This window comes from Nicotiana sylvestris, chromosome 6, assembly GCF_000393655.2.
Source record: "Nicotiana sylvestris chromosome 6, ASM39365v2, whole genome shotgun sequence".
Lineage (NCBI taxonomy): Eukaryota > Viridiplantae > Streptophyta > Magnoliopsida > Solanales > Solanaceae > Nicotiana > Nicotiana sylvestris.
In genome coordinates this window covers 53,909,220-53,918,423 of record NC_091062.1, presented here as the reverse complement: position 1 = coordinate 53,918,423, position 9,204 = coordinate 53,909,220, and positions in this window count along the sequence as shown.

The following is a 9,204-nucleotide window of genomic DNA, read 5'->3' as shown; positions in this document are numbered from 1 at the left end:
CGAATTGGAGACCAAGGGGATCGGGTGAGTTTTAGATAGGTTACATACTGACTTGGAATAGCTGTTGTGTTTACTGGGCTGCAAATATTGCATTTGCGAGGTTCTGTTTGCAAATGCGATCCTCACATTTGAGAAGCTGGGGAGGAACTAGGCATTTTCAATTTCGCAAAATTTTGCTCTTGGTCGGGTATTGCAAATGCGAGAAAGGGGAAATAATTGCAACACTGGTGGGTTGAGAGAAGGCTTCACATTTGCTAAACTTGGTGCGCTTTTGCGAGGGGATGAGCCTTCGCAAATGCGAAGGGTAAGTCGCATTTTTCAACATCTAAGGGGCTCAGAAACTGATCGCATTTGTGAACAGTGGTTCACTTCACGGATATTGCAATTGTTAACAAGAGTTCATAATTGTGATATCTGCAGCTGGGTAAAAGGTTGGAATTTTGGGACTTAGCTCATTTTTACACCATTTTTGAGACCTAAACTCCATAAAGGCGATTTTTGGAGAGCAATTTCTTCCCAACTTCATAGGTTACTAACTTTAACTTGTTTTCATTCAATTTTCATTACTTTTTTTAATGAATTTCTACTATCAAATCTAAGATGTCATAGAGTAAACATTAGGGTTTTGTGTGGACATGCAGATCATATCAGGAGGTATTGTCTAGATTGCAGAGCAACATATCAAAGTAGGGTACTCGTGCCATGATTTCGGCACCAGTTGCTCCACCACTCGCTCAGCCATCTAGAGGCGGGGGTCCAGTAGCCAGAGGTGGAGGCCAACCCGTTAGAGGGGGAGGCCAATCAGTGAGAGGTCATCCGAGAGGTGGAGAACAAATTGGTCGGGCTCAACCTTGTTGTTATACATTTTCGGGTAGGCCTGAGGTGGAGTCATCCAATGTAGTTATTACAGGTATTATCTCAGTCTGCCATAGAGATACTTTCGTATTGTTTGATCCGGGTTCTACATATTTTTATGTCTTCATATTTTTCTTCGCACTTGAGCATGTATCGTGATTCTCTAGATGTTCTTATTTCCGTTTCTACACCAACTGGAGATTTCATAGTAGTTGAATGGGTGTACTTGTCTTGTGTTATTACTATTAATGTTTTTGATACTATAGTTGATCTACTGTTGCTGAATATATGAGGGCATTCTTGCTATGGATTAGTTGTCCCCATATCACACTATCTTGGATGCAACTTTAGCCATGTCGAGGTTACCTAGATTAGACTGGAAAAGGACCCTTAGTCATTCCACTAGAAGGGTGGTTTCATATTTGAAAGCTTGAGGTATGGTTGAGAAGGGGTGTTTAGCATATTTGGCTTAAATTCGAGATTCTAGTGCAGAGGTTCCCACTATGGAGTCAGTACCGGCTGTGAGGAAGTTTCCCGAGGCGTTTCTTGTAGATTTGTCGGGTATGCCACACAACATGGATACTAACTTTTGCATAGATTTAGTTCTAGGCTTTCAACCGATTTCTATCCCACTGCAACGTATGGCTCCAGCCGAGTTAAAGGAATTAAAGGATCAGTTGCAAGAAATACTTGACAAAGGATTCATTAGACTGAGTGTTTCACCTTGGGGTGTGCTAGTGTTATTTGTTAAGAAAAAAGATGGATCAATGAGGACGTGCATTTATTATCGGCAGCTGAACAAGGTTACTATCAAGAGTAAGTATCCATTGCCTAGGATTGATAATTTATTTGACCAACTTCAGGGTGTTAAGGTATTTTTCAAGATTGATTTGAGATCTGGCTAATATTAGGTGAAGATTAGGGTATCAAATGTCCCCAAGACATCTTTTGGGACTCGTTATAGTCATTACGAGTTCTTGGTGATGTTATCTCTCTTGACTAATGCTTCAACAACTTTAATGGATTCGATGAACCGAGTGTCAAGCTGTCACGACCCAAAATTCCTCCGAAAGAGTTGTGATGACACCTAGTCTCTATACCAGGTAAGCCTAACATTAACTGAAATAACATGGATATTTACTAGCTTTAAATTAAATAACTCTAAACAATTACAATTCCCCAAAACCGGTAGTACAAGTCATAAGCCTTTCTAAGAGTAGTTATACAAAACCAATACGTCACTGATCTAGAACAAAAGGAACCAATGAAAATAAGTACAACTGAAGGTGACTCCGAGGCCTACGAACGCAGCAGAAGGTTTACCTTGAGTCTCCACCGCGACGATCCGCACAGCTACTACCGACCAAATCCTTGGATCTGTACACAAAAATATATAGTAGTGTAGTATGAGCACACCATAGCGGTGCCTAGTAAGTATCAAGACTAACCTCAGTGAAGTAGTGAAGAGGAACAGTCCAGACACCTACTGGTCAAATAAATTGAGCAGGATATGATAATAAACTATCAACATAAGGATAACAAAGTAATATCAACAGCATAGAGAAAAACAACTGCAATAAGTAGAAATAATAAAGGGAAATATGGATGGAAACGAAAGATAACCAAGTAAAGTAACACCAACATAGTTGGGTATAACGACCCGGCCGGTTGTTTCATGAGTTATCGCTCTGTTTCCCCCATTTCTGCTTATTATTGCCTTGTTTAGCTGTATTTTGTATTACTGGGTTAGTTGGCTTGGGTTCGGAGAGATTTTGGTAAGGTTTGAGACACTTAGTCTCTTTGAAGAAGCTTAAGTTGGAAAAGTTAAATGGATATTGACTTATGTGTTAAATGGCTCGGATGTGAGTTCCGATGGTTCCGATAGCTTCGGGAGGTGATTTGGGACTTAGGAGCGTAATCGGAATGTATTTTGGAGGTCCGGAGTAGATTTAGGTTTGAATTGCCGAAATAGAAATTTTGGCGTTTTCCAATTGATAGGTGAGATTTTGATATAGGGGTTAGAATGGAATTCCGGAAGTTACAGTAGGTTCGTTGTGTCATTTGGGATGTGTGTGCAAAATTTCAGGTCATTCGGACGTGGTTTGATAGACTTTTTGATCGAAAGCGGAATTTAGAAGATTTTGGAATTCTTAGGCTTGAATCCGATGCAAATTTGGTGTTTTGATGTTCTTTTGAGCGTTCTGAAGGTTGGAACAAGTTTGAATGATGTTATGGGATATGTTGGCATGTTTGGTTGAGGTCCCGAGGGCCTCGGGTGAGTTTAGGGTGGTCAAATGGACTATTTCATGTTGTGGAAAGTTGCAAAAAACTGTTGTGTATGTTGGAGACAATTGGTCCGCAAAGGGTTAGTAGGTGAGGCTGAGGATTTGGCCTTCGCATTCGCGAGGGAGGTCTCGCATTCGTGAAGGGCTGGGGTCTTTGAGCATCGCATTCGCGAGGTAGCAGACGCGTTCGAGATGGTTTGAGCTGTGGAGTCATCGCGTTTGCGAGGGGGTGGTCACATTCGCGTAAGAGGAATTTATGTTCAACGTCAGTTTGCGCTTCACGAACGCGAGGCTTTGACTGCTTTCGCAAAGAAGGATTTGAATGCCTGGGCAGAATGTTTAAATAGCCATTGTCCGCGATTTTGGGGCTAACTTTCACCATTTTTGAGCGATTTTGGAGCTTTTTGAGAAGAATTGAAGAGGGAATGGAAGGGAAACACTTGGAGGTAAGATTTATGGACTTAATTCTCGATTCTAATGTGAATTATACCTAATTAATCATGGAATTTAAGCCTAATATTGAAGAACTAGAGCTTGTAATTGGAGACCTAAAATTAGGGATTTGAGGGATCATTTGTGGTTGGATTTTTGTGATTTTTATATGAATGAACTCGGGGAGTGATAAGGAGTCTATTGATGTAATTTTTATCGAAATCCGAGATGTGGGCCCGGGTGTTGGGTTTGGCCAATTTCGGGATTTGTGTTGTAATTTGATTTCTTTCGAGTGGGCTTTGTTCCCTTAGCATATTTTGATTGTTTTGCACTGATTTTGCTTAGATTTGGATCATCCGGAGGTCGATTTGAGAGGCAAAGGCATCGCGGGCTAGAGTTTGGATCGAATTGGGGTGAGTAATGATTGTAAATGTTGTCTTGAGGGTATGAAACCCCGAATTTGACATCGTTGTGCTATATTGAGGTTACACACACCCTAGATGATGAGCGTGAGGTTGTGCACCGTTGGGGATTGTGACTTAGTCCATCCCGAATGACTGTTTTACCGCATATTTGATTGAAAACGGTTTGCTATCATCATGTTTTGGGCTGAATGCCATATTTGGGCCTCGTGCCAACTATTTGGACCCATGGGGGAATTTTTACTGTTATTTCCTCACTGTTTTGATTTTATATCTATACTCAGTCATGCTATATTATACTGTTTTCATAACTTAGCCATGTTTACCTTGTTTTAATACTTTAAATGATATTTTGGGCTGAGCATCATATTTTGCTATGCCCGAGTGGCTTATAGAGATTTCTGACTGAGTAAGGCCGAGGGCCTGTGCTGTGAGGATACTTTTGGGTCGGGCTGCACGCTGTAGCAGTAATACACTTATTTATGATTATGAGGCCGAGGGCCTGAGATTGTGTGCCACGAGGTGGCTTGTTGATATGAGGTCGAGAGCCTATTGATTATGCCACGAGATGACTTGATATTGCGCTTGGGCCGATAGGGCCCCCTCCCCTTATACTGAACTGAGGTATTTTTATAAGATTTTACTATTTCATTGCCTTTTATTGGTTTTACACTGCTTCTTCATAGCATGTTGTTGTGCTTTACATGATTTCTTATCGCTCAGTCTTCATTTATTATTTTACTCACTGAGTTGGAGTACTAACTTTATTCCCTGCACCCTGTATGCAGATTCAGGAGCTTCAGGTCTTACTAGCGAGGGTTGATAGCTTCCAGCAGATTTTCGGAGTCCATTAGGTAGCTGCTCAACGTTCGCAGCCCAGTGTTTCTCCCTCTTATCATTATTTATTTCCCTTGTACTGGATTTTGTAATAGACTGTGTAGTCCCTTTTCCGTATTCCTAGACTTATGTTAGATGCTCATGACTGGTGACACCCTGATGTCGAGCTGTGTTTGGTTTTTCCGCAGTTTATGTATTTCACTTTATTATGGGATTTATCATTATTAATGACTTAATTATGAATTATTATCTGTTAATTTAATTGGGTGTTGTGTCGGCTGGCCTTCTCTTCACAAGAGGCGCCATCACGACCGAGTCTGGGTTTAGGGTCGTGACAAGTTGGTATCAGAGCCTAGGTTACACAGGTCTCACGAGTCATGAGCAGGTTTAGTAGAGTCTTGCGGATTGGTACGGACACGTCTGTGTTTATCCTCGAGAGGCTGCAGAACCTTTAGAAAAAACTTCATATTCTTGAAATTCTTGTCGTGCGAATCTGTTGATCCGAGTACTAAACTTTTGTTATTCTATTCTCTCACAGATGGTGAGAACACGTGCTACCGGTCAGGATGGATGACTACCAGTACCACCAGCTGTGACCACTAGAGGCTGAGGACGTGGTTGTGGTCGTGGTGGGGGTAGCGGTATGGCCTGCACAGCAGCTAGGGCAGCACCTGCAAATCCACCAGCCACCCCAGTTATGGACGCTCCAGCAGCACCAGCTCAGGCACCAGCTGTGCCTATTGTGATTCCGGGTCTTCAAGAGGCCTTGGCTCAGATCCTATCAGTATGCACTGGCTTAGCTCATGCGGTTTCAGTTACTACAGCCGCAACTACTTCTCAGGCCGGGGGAGGCACTCAGACTCCCACCGCTCGCACACTTGAGCAGGTCCTGTAGGGACTTCAGACACCGGGGGCACATCCAGCCCAGCCGGTTGCAGCTGCTCAGGACTATGTAGCTCATGCCATGCCAGAGGACGAGCATCGCACATTGGAGAGGTTTGGTAGACTTCAGCCTCCGACTTTCAGTAGTGCAGAGGGCGATGATGCCCAGGGTTTCTTGGACAAGTGTCAGAGGATTCTTCGCATAATGGGTATTTTGGAGAGCAGCGGGGTCGCTTTCACTACTTTTCAGTTTTCTGTAGCTGCCTTCACTTGGTGGGAGGCTTATGAGAGGTGTAGGCCTGTTGGTGCAGCATCCCTTACCTGACAGTAGTTCTCCGTTCTTTTTTTTGGAAAAGTATGTGCCATCGAGGAGCTGCACAGGCAGTTTGAGTGGTTACGTCAATGAGAGATGACTATGATGCAATATGAGCAAAGTTCGCTCGTCATGCTATTTGGTTGGTTCCAGCAGATAGAAAGAGGATTAGGAGGTTTATGGATGGCCTCACTTATCAGCTTCGTATTCTCATGACTAGGGAGAGGGTGTCTGGTGCTACTTTTGAGGAGGTTGTAGACATTGCTCGTGAGATTGACTCAGTTCGTCGCCAGGAGCGAGATGAGAGGGAGGCCAAGAGGCCTCAAGGATCTGGTAGTTATGGTGGTGCTCCTTCGAGAGGTCAGTTTCAGCACGACAGAGGCCGTCCATTCAGGCATACTCAGCCAGCTCACCCAGGCTATCGTGGGGCATCATCGGGTCATGGTACTCACGGTTCTTATCAAGTCCAGTCATCACTCAGTGCCCTTCCAACTCAGAGTTTGTCTCGTGCTCCATCAATTCAGGGCTCTTCTATGCCAGGTGCATATGCTAGTCATTCCTGTGCTAGGGTTCCCCTTCAGTCCCCGTCTCCAGCACCCAGAAGTTGTTATGAGTGTGAAGAGATGGGTCATATGTGGAGGCAGTGTCCTTATCGTCTTGTGAGTTCATCTCAGCAGAGGATTCATCCATCGGCTTCAGCACCAATTACTTCACCACCACCCACCCTGCCAACTAGGGGTGGAGGTTAGTCAGCAAGGGGTCGCCCTAGAGGGGGAGGTCGATCAGGTGGCGGTCAGGCCCGTTTCTATGCACTTCCAGCTGGGCCCGATGCTATTACTTCCGATACTATTATTACAGGTATTGTCTCAGTCTGCCATAGAGATGGTTCTGTATTATTTGATCCCGGTTTCACTTATTCTTATGTGTCATCATATTTTGCTCGTTATTTGGATACGCCTCGTGAGTCTCTTATTTTACCTGTTCATGTATCTACTCCGGTGGGCGATACTATTGTTGTAGACCGTATACCAGTTATGTGTGGTGACTATTGGGGGTCTGGAGACCCGAGTGGATCTTTTGTTGTTATGTATGGTAGATTTCGATGTTATTTTGGGCATGGATTGGCTATCTCCGTGTCGTGCTATTTTGGGCTGTCATGCTAAGATAGTGACATTGGCTATGCTGGGTGTGCTACAGATTGAGTGGCGAGGTTCGACTGATTATGTTCCCAGTAGGGTAATTTCATTCTTGAAGGCATACGTATGGTTGAGAAGGGTTGTCTTTCATATCTAGCCTCTGTGAGGGATATCGGTACAAAGACTCCCAGTATTGATTTTGTTCTAGTTGTAAGGCATTTTTCCGATGTGTTTCCTGCAGACCTGCCGGGCATGCCGCCGGACAAGGATATTGATTTTGGTATTGCCCTAGTGCCGGGCACTCAGCCCATTTATATCCCACCGTATCGTATGCCAGTAGCGAAGTTGAAGGAGTTGAAGGAGCAGCTCCAAGAACTCTTTGATAAGGGGTTCATTCGGCCTAGTTTGGCGTCTTGGGGTGCGCCTTTTCTATTTGTAAAGAAGAAGGATGTCACTATGAGGATGTGCAGTGATTATAGGCAGTTGAACAAAGTAATAGTTAAGGACAAGTATCCTTTGCCTCGCATTGATGATTTATTCGACCAACTTCAGGGAGTGAGAGTGTTCTCCAAAATTGATCTCCGTTTTGGTTATCACCAGTTGAAGATTAGGGACTCGGATATTCTTAAGACAACTTTCAGGACCCGATATGGTCATTATGAGTTCTTGGTGATGTCTTTTGGACTGACCAATGCCCCAGTAGCATTCATGCATTTAATGAACAACATGTTTCGACCTTATCTCGACTCGTTTGTCATAGTTTCATTGATGATATTCTGATATATTTGCGTAGTCAGGAGGAGCACGCGGAGCATTTGAGAGTTGTGTTGCTGAGATTGAGGGAGGAGAAGCTTTATGCAAAGTTCTCGAAGTGTGAGTTTTGGCTCAGTTCAGTGGCTTTCTTGGGGCACTAGTGTCCAGCGAGGGTATTTAGGTGGATTCTGAAGAAGATAGAGGCGGTTTAGAGTTGGCCCAGATCGTTCTCAGCCATAGAGATTCAACACTTTCTTGGTTTGGTGGGTTATTACCGCCGGTTTGTTATGGGGTTCTCATCTATCGCATTTCCCTTGACCAAGTTGACTCAAAAGGGCGCTCTATTCAGGTGGTCAGATAAGTGTGAGAAGAGCTTTCAAAAGCTCAAGACTGCCTTGACCACTGCTCTAGTGTTAGTTTTGCCATCAGCTTCAGGTTCATATATCATGTATTGTGATGCTTTGAGAGTTGGTATTGGGTGTGTGTTGATGCAGGAGGGTAGAGTTGTTGCTTATGCTTCTCTCCAGTTGAAGCCCCAAGAGAATAACTACCCTGTTCATGATTTGGAGTTGGCTGCCATTGTTCACGCATTGAAGATTTGGAGGCATTATTTGTATGGTGTGTCTTGTGAGGTGTTTACTGATCATCATAGACTCTAGCACTTGTTCAAGTAGAAGGATCTCAAATTGAGGCAGCGGAGATGGTTGGAGTTGCTAAAGGATTATGATATTACTATATTGTACCATCCAGGGAAGGCCAATGTGGTGGCCAATGCTTTGAGTCGGAAGGTGGTGAGTATGGGGAGTTTGGTATATATTCCAGTTGGGGAGAGACCTCTTGCATTTGATGTTCAGGCCTTGACCAATCGGTTCATGAGGTTAGATATTTCGGAGCCCAGTTGGGTATTGGCTTGTGTTATTTCTCGGTCTTCCTTATATGATCGCATCAGAGAACGCCAGTATGATAATCCTCATTTGCTTGTCCTTAAGGATAGAGTTGAGCACGATGATACTAGATATGTGACTATTGGTGATGATGGGGTGTTGAGGATGCAGGGCCGGATATGTGTGCCTAATGTAGATAGGCTTCGGGAGTTGATTCTGGGGAGACCCATAGCTCGCGGTATTCTATTCATCCAAGTGCCGCAAATATGTATCAGGATCTGAGATAGCATTATTGGCGGAGGAGAATGAATAAGGACATTGTGGGATTTGTAGCTCGGTGTCTCAATTGTCAGCAGGTGAAATATGAGCATCAGAGACCGGGTGGCTTGCTTCAGTAGATGGATA